Source organism: Sciurus carolinensis, chromosome 17 (genome assembly GCF_902686445.1).
Source record: "Sciurus carolinensis chromosome 17, mSciCar1.2, whole genome shotgun sequence".
NCBI classification, from domain to species: Eukaryota; Metazoa; Chordata; class Mammalia; order Rodentia; family Sciuridae; genus Sciurus; species Sciurus carolinensis.
The window spans coordinates 27,781,065-27,792,936 of record NC_062229.1 but is presented as its reverse complement, the minus strand read 5'-3'; the positions used below and the strand labels follow the sequence as shown (position 1 = coordinate 27,792,936).

Sequence of the window (11,872 nt, the reverse complement as noted above, 5' to 3'; positions counted from 1 at the left end):
AGGCAATCGGATACGTGTCAAATGTGTGTGTACACACACACGCACACACGTGTAGAATCCAGGCAGAAGCATATAATACACAAAGCAAAGTAGAAAACATTTAATCTTCACTTGACTTAATATTCCTCATATTTTGGGGAAGTTATGTCCAAACTGAGCAAAATACTTACCTGAGGTCACTTTCTATTGTTAGCATAAGTCTAACTCACATCTGGAAATATTCCATCATACGGATGTATTTTAATTCATCTAGCTAGTGCCCGACACAGAAATTTAAGTAGTTTCCAATATTTTGTACACGTAATTGATGCTTCCTGGAATCCACACCATTCTGCACATGCGTACATCTACCTCTGAGATGAATTCCTGGCAGTGTGACTCCTAAACTAAACAGTGCATACATTTAAGATGGTGACCTTGGAAGCCCGATTCTGTTCAAACTCTGCAGTGTGTGTGTAGGGGCAGGAGTTAGGCAATGCTTCTCCGAGTGGCTGGTACTGGCCTCTAGCTGATGTTTTGGAAATTTTGGGGTGAGCATAAAAATAGGAATTGGCTACTGGCATTTGGAGGGAGGAGGCCAGGCAAACCCCTGGCTGGACAAATGAGCATGTGGTATTGAATGACCCCATTGGACATCTACCCTATCTGTCCTTAGCCAAGCCTGGAATCTTACTTTATGAATCCTTTAAGACCAAAATAGTTTTGCTCAGTTTTTTTTTTTCAAATTAAGAAAGGTCTTATTTTTCAGACAAAATAAATAGCATTAACACACATACAAATGCCAGAGAGAGTTCACTGGGTTTTATAAAAGAGAAAACCACACACAGGTGTCAACTAACAATCAGAACCTCTGAAGAATGACCACTGCTTGTGGTGACAGAAGGACAAATGTGCTTGTCTAAGAGGTTGTTTTGTGTTTGCATCTTTGTGGAAATGCACAACAACAGTGAAGCAATACAAGGCGAAGTGGCAGGTAGTCGAATTTGAAGCCCCTTTTCTTCACTCTAATGTGCTCTCATTTTGCTTTCCAAAATTAAAGTAATTGGTAGGTCATTTTACAAAGAACTTTAATATCAAAGAACTCTTCCAAAAATCTAAAATAGACTCAAGGTCAGGAGGAAAATTATACAGGGTAGTGGGGGTCGTGTTCTCAAAAGCCACATTTCACACAATGGCAGACACTAAATCTAGTCACGTGTGCTTGCAATAGAAGAGAAGACATTGATCTTAATAGAGGCTGGTCTTTTTCATGATGCACCAGGAACTCCTGCTCGTTGACCTCTCCATCTCCATCTCGATCAGCTTCATCAATCACTTCCTGCAGGTCCTCATCAGTCAGGTTCTCGCCCAACTCTTGGCCACACGCTTCAGATTTTTGAATGAAATCTTTCCAGTTTCATCATCATCCAAGAGCTTGAAAGCTTTCGGAATTTCTTCTTTCGTATCTTTCTCAGACATTTTCTGAGTCGTCACAGTCGAAAAGTCACTAAAATTCATTTTTCCTGTCCCTTCTTTGTCAATTTCACTTATCATTTTCTCGATTTCTTTTTTCTTAGGTTCAAAGCCCAGGGCCCTCATTGCCACCTTTAGTTCCTTAACATCTATGGTCCCAGTTTCATCAGCATCAAAGAGATCAAAACGTTCCCGGATTTCCTGCTTCTGCTCTTCAGTAAGCTCTGGCTTAGGACTCATCCTTTTTCGCTGGGCACTTGATACCATGTTTGCCTTCTTAAAATTGGAGGCCATTGCTAACGGACTCCGCTGCTGGTTAAGGCAACCACATACACACAGATGAGGCGCCCGCCGTTCCCCTTTGCTCGGTTTTGATATAATTTCCCAAGGATGTGAGGACTGTTAAGTCAAATGAAGATTGCATGTTATTTTGGTAGGAATTTCAACAAGAGACGGCTGCTGTTTTGAAAAGATCACATCACCTGTCCCCTCGTGGCTTGTGGTGTTTGAGTCCCAGACCTCAAGAACGTGGGCCTCTAAGGCCTAATCATGCTGGACCTGTTTCTTGCTCTTCTAACTCAACCTGGGAAAAGTAGGAAAACCAAGTTAGTAGCAAGGTTTAAAAGCAGGACTCCGGGAGTTGAGGTGGGGTGTGTATGTGAAGGGGGATGGGAGCCAGGATGTCATCACTGAAAGATACAAGTGGCACATAAAGATTATTTCTTCCCCCTCCTCGCCATATTACTTATTGGCCATCCAGTCTGCATTCAGCTTCTCTTGGACACACCTGAAAAATCCTAGGGTGGAAAGGCAGTTCCCGGATTTCATCAGGAAGGTGTACAGTACAGTCCTAGGGGCTCTCTGGAGGTCCGAATGTTTAGAAAAAGGAAATTTGGGGCTACTTTGCAAAGGAATGATGCTGAGCAGTGCCCCAAAGGTCTGTCGGGAGGCTGGCAGCCAGAGAAAGAGAGAACATTTCACGTTAAAGAGCAGTTGTATTTGGACAGTGGGAATTTTACCATAAAAGTGGAAGTTCTATTTAGATTTTCACAACATCTGTTCCTTAAGGAATAGCCTGAACCTGCAGCATGTGCTACAAAATGCTAAAAACTGGCAGCTTGGAAACGAGGGATCTGTGCATATATTTTCCTAGCACCTGGGAGGATGAGTGAAGGAAGGAGTTTGTTTACCAGCTTCCCCAACTTCCCTGGAGACGGCTGGCAGCAGACGGGCTCCAGATGAGGGGGGAACTTCTGGGTGCTGTGCCCAGGGGCTACCAAGGACTTGCAGAGGAGTGAGCAGAGGATTTTATCTGCCAGATTGTGTTTCTTATGTAAGTTTCTGGAGCTTGAAATTGGAAGGGAAAAGAAACTCAATCCTCAAGCAAAAAACTTGGTTTGTATTTTGGGTCCCTATCTTGACTTGTGTATCCTGCAAAACAGTCTGAAAACGGACCCCAAGACAAAGAGTAAGACACAGGTGTTCTATTTGGGAAGGACTCCAGAGAGCTTGGCTGAAGAGGTGAGCAAGTGAGACAATGTGATCAGAACTGGGAGGAACTGGGACGCAGTCTTGCTGGGGCCTCTCCAAGAAACTGTATAGAAACCATCGTAGAATTGTCCCACTGGGGCATTTATCCATGCTTTCTATCTCGTGTGTGTGTGTGTGTGTGTGTGTGTGTGTGTGTGTGTGTGTATTTTTTTATTATTATTTTTTTTAACCTGGGATTGAACCCAGGGGCGCTTAACCACTGAGACTTACCCCTAGCCCATTTTAATATTTTATTTAGATACAAGGTCTCACTCAGTTGCTTAGGGCCTTCCGAAGTTGCTAAGGCTGCCTTTGAACCTGTGATCCTCCTGCCTCAGCCTCTGGAGCCACTGGGGTTACAGGTGTGCCCCACCGAGCCCGGCTCTGTCTCCTATTGTTTAAAAGTGACTGTGGCAGACAGGTTGGTGGTGGTGGGGTTTTACACCTAATTACGAGCAGGCAGGGGAAAAAGATGCATGTGGCAGCCATCAACCTGTGGCAGAATCATCTCCAGCAGCTGCAGGTGAACCAGGAGAGCTGAGGGAAGATGCAGAGAAGCATCAACAGCGTCTCCTGCATCCCCTCAGTACAAAACCTCATGGAAAACCCTGTTACATCTGTGAATTATGAAAACACATGTCTCCCTCTTTTGTTCCTGTTCTTTGGAAAACACATGCACCAGGAGGTATAGATATTTTGCTCTGGAGAAATATTCAAGAAACCTGTCTTCTTTCTCATGCTGGACATTGTTTTTCCTTTCTGACTCTGGAAATTTTGTAGTTCATATCATAGTATCATATTTTGTATTCATATCATAGTAGACTTGAGTCCCAGGTCTCCTGCCCACTCTCTGTAACCTAGAGCAAGTCACTATGGTTTTGCCATCTGTTTTAGCACAATTGTCAAACATGGTGCTCAGGAATCACTCCCTAGAACACTCTGAGGGCTCAGTGGGATAAGCCATTGGGGTGTGAGATGAGGCCTTGGGGACAAGAAAATTTGCATTTCCAGTTCCTTTTTGCATTCTGTGCTTCCTAGAACAAAGATGGCTCTTAGAATGAGATACAGAGGAGAGAGGAGAGGTCAGGAGCATCTTGGGATTGTTTCGGTTTTCCAAATCCACCCTAGGCTCCTGAGTTCTGTCACTCATTCTCCTTTCTCAGAACTACAACTGCACTGAGGTTAAAGGAGAGGGAAAACAACCCTAAAAGCTCAAGTCCACTAGAGCTGTCAGGAAGCAGGAGGTTTTATTTTTTTTCTGGGCTGCCTGTGAATGACCCCTTGTATAACAAAATGCTTATTTTAAAGAAAAATTATGGATGCGGGAGGGAAAAATGTAGCTATTTCTTGTAAGAAGAGGTGCAATTTGCTGCAAAAGGTGCCAGGCTGCTAAAGGCACACGCATGTCCTCTACCCCAGCTGAGAAAATCAAAAGCCAGGAGCTGGGTTTGTTCACAGCCAGAGCCCTGGAATGCATGAAGAAATCTGCCTTCCTTGGGAAGATACAAATGGGCCTAAAGGAAGCATCTAGAGAATTTACTGCCGGTTTCATAGAAGTGGTTGTGTTTCCTTTTTGCTTCTACCCATGAATGTTTGCTTTCCTTCTCTGGAAAGGACCATACAACAGGCAGCGTATTTGAGAAGAACTCACTTTCGCACGCAGGTGTTGCTTGTATGAATGCAGCTGCTGTATCAGGGCTCTGGGTGTCCTGCCCACACTGTTGACTGCGGGTTGATTTCCCTGGCCTTGTGACTCTTTACTCCAGTGTTCTTTCTGGTGGGGGCAGCCTGCTCTGCTCTGCAGAGATAGGTCTCAAGTGCCGGAGAATCAAAGTACCTAGGAGCAGCCCTCAACCAGTAACTAGCGGGAACTGGCCCACAAGCACCCTAGCTCTCCCATTCCTGGATGGGGACACTCTGAGGCCATGTTGTACCCTGGCCCCTGGAGTTCTCCAGCAGGATTCAGCTCCAAGGGCCCTTGGTTGTAACATGCTCAGTCATGTACCTTTTATTGGCTTTTCTTGTCCTGTCTATCTTGCTCCTGTGCACACCTATGTTTCCTGGGATCACCTCCCAAATAAACCTCTTGCCCTCAAATCTTTGCTTGGGGTCTACTTTTGGAAAAACCCACACTGTGATGGTTGAATTTTGGGCTTCCATTAACTTCCAGAGTTAAAAATATTCCTCATGTATTCTACTCTACCCACCTGGCTAGGAGACCTGCACAGTCCTAGGTACCATGGTGAATGGGGAGTGGTGTTGGCTATGAAGACTCAGCTTCTCCCTGGGGCCAGAGTTGACCCAGGGAGATGATGTGAACACTAGGACTTCCCTTGGCAAGGTTGAGGGCATTTCTTTTGGACAAGCTGGAAAAACACTTCTGAATATTCCACAACCCCTAATGTAACCACAGGGGTGACCTTATCCCAGTATCCAGAACTTCATATATTTTTTTAGGAGCATCAAACTACAGGATGACCCCCAAGTGTCCATTTCTTGAGAGTCACTTATTTTGGACCACTATTCTCAGTGTGGAGTCCACCAAACCCCTATAGTTTAGAACTATAAGGGATGCTTTTGAAAAAGACAGAATTGGGGTCTCATCTGAGACCTCTGGAGAGCCTCTGGAGGTAGCCCCTGTGAGCTGTATGTAACACGCTACCAGAATGTCTTAAGCTGAGCTTGCCAAAAACTGACCTGAGGGAAACATCAGGAAGCATTCCCAGGGAGACTGGTACAGGATTTGGGGGTGGGGAGAAGCAAGATAGGGAGGGAGGAAACGAAGGAAAGGTTGATATGAGACAAATTCCACAGAGTGTGGCCTCAGTCTGATTCTGCATTGAAGGTCTGCAGGAGCTTGAGGCAAGGGGCCAGGCTATCTCACACCTGCATCTGCCAGTCACCATTAAGGGATTCTCTGGCAGGTAAACTCACTGGCATTTCTGACTCTCTGTAGATGGTTGCTACGAGACTCTATGACCTGAGTCAGCTCTTCATACCATCACACGCAGAAGCTGGTGGGGTCTGAAGGGAGGACAGAAGCAACACAAGAGATCCAGGGCATCTGGGCAGGACACCAACAATGTCCACTATGGCAGGTGATTTTTATGCAAAAAAAATCAGAATAATGAACTAAAGACCTCAAAATACTGGATCCTCATTATGGAGTGGTTGCTTCAGTTGGACAAATCCCAATGGGCTTGGCTCTCCATACCAACTTCTTCTGAGATCTCTGTATCACTGAGATGGGCAGATATTCCTTGTTATTCTTTGCAATTGTCTGTTGGGTAACTTTTAGTACACACACCACACACACACACACACACACACACACACACACACACACACAGCTTTAGAATGAGCATAATTGGGTGAACACTTCAAAACCTCTCTCTACTGGGTAGAAATGAGGAACCCCAGGGCTCACTGCCAGCTTCCTCCCCTCTCCACAGATGCTACAAAGGACATCCAAAGGATCCCCCGCCTGCTTTCAAATGGAGGGGCTGCTTAATCATTTGAATGGAGAGAGAGAGAGAGAGAGATAGTGATAGTTCACAGACTATTTCTAAGCAGCTGACTTGGTGTCAAGCACCAAGGCCATCCTGGGAAAACCACACTTTTTTCTTCTTTTGGTGGGAGAGGGATTATGTCCACAGAAGATAAATGGATTGTTAAATCATTATAAAAAGGAAAAAAAGAATGGAGAAATTTAGGAAGGCGAGGAAGGGATGCAGGTGCCGGGAGGCCTCATTATCCAGCACTCCCCTCAACAGATTGTCTTCTGTACCCTACAGCCGCGGACTCTGTCGAACACTGCTTTTAAGACTTGTCGCTGACTTCCAGGAACCTAACCAACCCTGCAAATGAGAACAACTCTACCTTCCAGGGAAAAGACACAGATACACCCTTTTTGGGCAAACTCCCCTCCAGTGCCCCATGATTTATTGTCCAGTTTTTAAAGACTTTGGCGATGGGAATTCTGGCTGCTGGGTAATTGGAGTTATTTGTTTGTTGGGCCTCAGAGGCTCTGGGCCTTCTGGGTCAAATCAAAAGTGAGTTTGTTTTTCTCCCAATTGCTATAGTTCAGGTCCTTCTTGGCTCCTGCCTGGACTGTTATCACAACCTCTTGGACCAAATCTCTCTTCTTCTCTCCCTCTCTCCATTTTTTTGGTGGTGGTGGGGAATTGTAAAATGTACGTGTGTTTATTTGTTTGTTTACTTATTTATTATTTTGATTCATTGCACACAAATGGGGTACGACTTTCTTTTCTCTGGTTGTACATGAAGTAGAGTCACACCTATGTTTGTGTAATCATACATGTACAAAGGGTAATGATGTTTGTCTCATTCTATTATCTTTCCTCCCCCCCACCCCTCATTTTCTTCTACACAATCCATTCTTCCTCCATTCTTGCCTTTAACCCCCCAACCCCATTAGGTATCATCATCCACTTATCAGAGAAATCATTTGACCTTTGGTTTTTTGGGATTGGCTTATTTCACTTAGCATGATATTCTTCTATTCCATCCATTTACCTGCAAATGCCATAATTTTATTCTTCTTTATAACTGAATAATATTCCATTGTGTATATATACCACAATTTCTTTATTCATTCATCTATTGAAGGCCATCTACGTTGGTTCCACAGCCTAGCTATTGTGAATTGAGCTGCTATAAGCATTGATGTGGCTTCATCACTGTAGTATGCTGATTTTAAGTTCTTTGGGTATAGGCTAAGGAGTAGGATAGCTGGGACAAATGGTGGTTCCATTCCAAGTTTTCTGAGGAATCTCCATACTGCTTTCCAGAGTGACTGTACCAATTTGCAGGCCCACCAGCAGTGTATGAATGTACCTTTTCCCCCACATCCTCTCCAACACCTATTGTTGCTTGTATTCTTGATAATCGCCATTCTAATTGGGATGAGATAAAATCTTAGGGTGGTTTTGATTTGCATTTCTCTTATTACTAGAGATGTTGAACATTTTTCCATATATTTGTTGATTGCTTGTAGATCTTCTTCTTTGAAGTATCTGCTCATTTTCTTGGCCCATTTATTGATTGGGTTATTTATAGTCTTGGTGTAAATTCTGGAGACTAATGCTCTATTTGAAGTGCACGTGGCAAAGATTTTCTCCCACTCTGTAGGCTCTGTCTTCAAATTGTTGATTGATTCCTTTGCAGAGAAAAAGCTTTTTAATTTGAATCTATTCCATTTATTGATTCCTGCTTTTATTTCTTGTGTTTTGGGGGTCATGTTTAGGAAGTCTGGTCCTAAGCCAATATGATAAAGATTTGGGCCTACTTGTTCTTCTGTTAGATACAGAGTCTCTAGTCTAATTCCTAGGTCCTTGATTCATTTTGAGTTGAGTTATGTGCAGGGTGAGAGATAGGGGTTTAATTTCATTTTACTGCATTTGGATTTCCAGTTTTCCCACCACCATTTGTTGAATAGGCTATCTTTTCTCCATTGTATGTTTTTGGCTCCTTTGTCTAGTATGAGATAACTGTATTTATGTGGGTTTGTCTCTGTGTCCACTATTCTGTACCATTGGTCTACCTGTCTATTTTGGTGCCAATACCATGCCATTTTTGTTACTGTTGCTGTGTGGTATAGTTGAAGACCTGGTGCTTAGATTGTGCTTAGCTCTTCCTGCTAAAAATTGCTTTGGTCATTCTGAGTCTCTTATTCTTCCAGATGAATTTCATGATTGCTTTCTCTATTTCTGTGAGGTACATCATTGGTATTTCAGTTGGAATTGCATTGAATTTGTATAGTACTTTTGGTAGTATGGTCATTTTGACAATGTTAATTCTGCCTATCCATGAATGTGGGAGATCTTCTCATTTTTTAAAGTTTTCTTTAATTTCTTTCTTTAGTTTTCTGTAGTTTTCATTGTAGAGATCTTTCACCTCTTGTTAGATTGATTCCCAAGTTGTTTATTTTTTGTTGAAGCTATTGTGAATTGGTGTAGTTTTCCTAATTTCTCTTTCAGAAGATTCATCACTTATGAATAGAAATGCATTAGATTTATGAGTGTTGATTTTATATCCTGCTACTTTGCTAAATTAATTTATGAGTTCTAGAAGTTTTCTGGTGGAATTTTTTGGCTCCTCTAAATATAGAATCATGTTGTCAGCAAATAGTGGTAGTTTGAGTTCTTCTTTTCTTATTTGTATCCCTTTAATTTCTTTGGTCTGTCTAATTGCTCTAGCTAGAGTTTCAAGGATGATGTTGAATAGCAGTGGTGAAAGAGGCATCCCTCCCTTGGTCCAGTTTTTAGAGGGAATGCTTTCAGTTTTTCTCCATTTAGAATGATGTTGGCCATGGGCTTAGCACAGATAGCCTTTACAATATTGAGGTATGTTCCTACTATCCCTATTTTTCTAGTGTTTTGAGCATGAAGGGGTGCTGTATTTTATCAGATGCCTTTTCTGCATCTATTGAAATAATCATATGTTTCTTAACTTTAAGTCTGTAGATGTGATGAATTACATTTATTTATTTCCAGATGTTGAACCAACCTTATGTCCCTGGGATGAAACTCACTTAATGATGGTGCACCATCTTCTTAATATGTTTTTATATATGATTTGCTAAAATTTTGTTAAGAATTTTTGCATCCCTGTTAATTAGGGATATTGGTCTGAAGTTTTCTTTCCTTGATGTGTCTCTGTCTGGTTTTGATATCAGAGTGATAATAGGTTCATAGAATGAATTTGGAAGGATTCCCTCCTTTTCTATTTCATGGAATACTTTGAGGAGTATTGGAATGAGTGGTTCTTTGAAGGTCTTCTAGAACTCGACTGAGAATCCATTTGGTCCCCGACTTTTCTTGATTGGTAGGTTTTTGATGATTTCTTCCATTTCATTGCTTGAAGTTGATCTGTTTAAGTTGTGTATGTCCTCCAGATTCAGTTTGGGTGGCTCATATGTCTCTAGAAACCTGTTGATGTCTTTGAGATTTTCTATTTTGTTGGAGTACAGATTTTCAAAATAGCTTCTAATTATGTTTTGTATTTCAATAGTGTCTGTTGTGATATTTCCTTTTTATTATGAATTTTAGTAATTTGAGTTTTCTTTCTCCTTTCCTTCATTAGTGTGGCTAAGGGTTTATCAATTTTGTTTATTTTTTCAAAGAACCAACTTTTGGTTTTGTCAGTTTTTTGAATTGTTCCTTTTGTTTCAATTTCATTGATTTCAGCTCTGATTTTAATTATTTCCTGTCTTCGACTACTTTTGGTGTTGATCTGTTCTTCTTTTTCTAGGGCTTTGAGCTGTAATGTTAGGTCGTTTATTTGTTGACTTTTTTCTTCTTTTATTGAATGTGCTCCATGCAATAAATTTTCCTCTTAGTACTGCTTTCATAGTGTCCCAGAGATTTTGATATGTTGTATCATTGTTCTTGTTTACATCTAAGAATTTTTTTGTCTCCCCCCTGATGTCTTCTGTTATCCATTCATCATTCAATAGCATATTATTTAGTATCCAGGTGTTGAAGCAGTTTTTGTTTTTTACTTTATTATTGATTTCTAATTTCATTCTATTATGATCTGATAGAATACAGGGTAGTTTCTCAATTTTTTTTTTGTATTTTCTAAGAGTAGTTTCGTGGCATAACATATGGTCTGTTTTAGAGAAGGATCCATGTGCTGCTGAGAAGAAAGTGTATTTGCTTGTTGATGGATGGAATATTCTATGTATGTCTGTTAAGTCTAAATTGTTGATTTGTTATTGAGTTCTGTGGTTTCTTTGTTCAATTTTGTTTGGAAGATCTATCCAGTGATGAGAGGGGTGTGTTAAAGTCACCTAGTATTGTATTGTGGTCTATTTGGTTCCTGGAATTGAGAAGGATTTGTTTAACATACGTGGATGTGCATAAATATTAATGATTGCTATGTCTTGCTGATTTATGTTTCCCTTAAGCAGTATGAAATGTCCTTCTTTACCCCTTCTAACTTTGATTTGAAGTCTGCTTTATCTGATATGATGATGGAAACTCCCACTTTTTTACTGAGTCTGTGTGCATGGTATGTTTTTTTCCTATCCTTTCACCTTTAGTCTGTGTATGTCTTTTTCTATGAAATGAGTCTCTTGAAGGCAGCATATTGTTGGGTCTTTCTTTATAAGCCAATCTGCTAGTCTATGTCTTTTGAGTGATGAGTTTAGGCCATTAATATTCAGGGTTATTATTGAGATATGACTTGTATTCCTGGTCATTTTGGCTTATTTTTGGTTTTTAACTTGACTTGGTTTATCCTTTAATTGACTTTTCCCTTATGGTAGTTCCTCCCTTTGCTAACTTACATTGTTATTTTTCATTTCTTCCTCATGAGATATTTTGCTGAGAATGTTCCGTAGTGCAGGCTTTCTATTTGTAAATTCTTTTAACTTTTGTTTATCATGGAAGGATTTTTATTTCATCATCAAATCTGAAGATAAGTTTTGCTGAGTAAAAGATTCTTTGTTGGCATCCATTTTCTTTCAGAGTTTGAAATATGTTGTTCCAGGCCCTTCTAGCTTTTAAGTTCTGGGTTGAGAAATCTGCTGATAATGGTATTGGTTTCCCCTATATGTAATCTGATGCCTTTCTCTCACAGTCTTTAAAATTCTATCATTATTTTGTATGTTAGGTATTTTCATTATAATGTGTCTTGGGGTGAATCTGTTGTGATTTTGTACATTGGTGTCCTGTAAGCCTCTTTGTATTTGATTTTCCATTTCATTCTTCATATTTGAAAAATTTCTGATATTATTCATTGAATAGATTGTTTTATTCCTTTGGTTTGTATCTCTGTGCCTTCCTCAATCCCAATACTTCTTAAATTTGGTCTTTTCATGATATCACATAATTCTTGGAGGTTCTGTTCATGATTTCTTACCATC

At 40.9% G+C, this 11,872-nt stretch overlaps 1 pseudogene; it reads right to left on the bottom strand.

Annotated features, from left to right (window-relative positions):
* Positions 1 to 1,227: 1,227 nt before the first annotated feature.
* On the bottom strand, positions 1,228 to 1,746 carry LOC124969455 (centrin-2-like; annotated as a pseudogene).
* Positions 1,747 to 11,872: the final 10,126 nt, after the last annotated feature.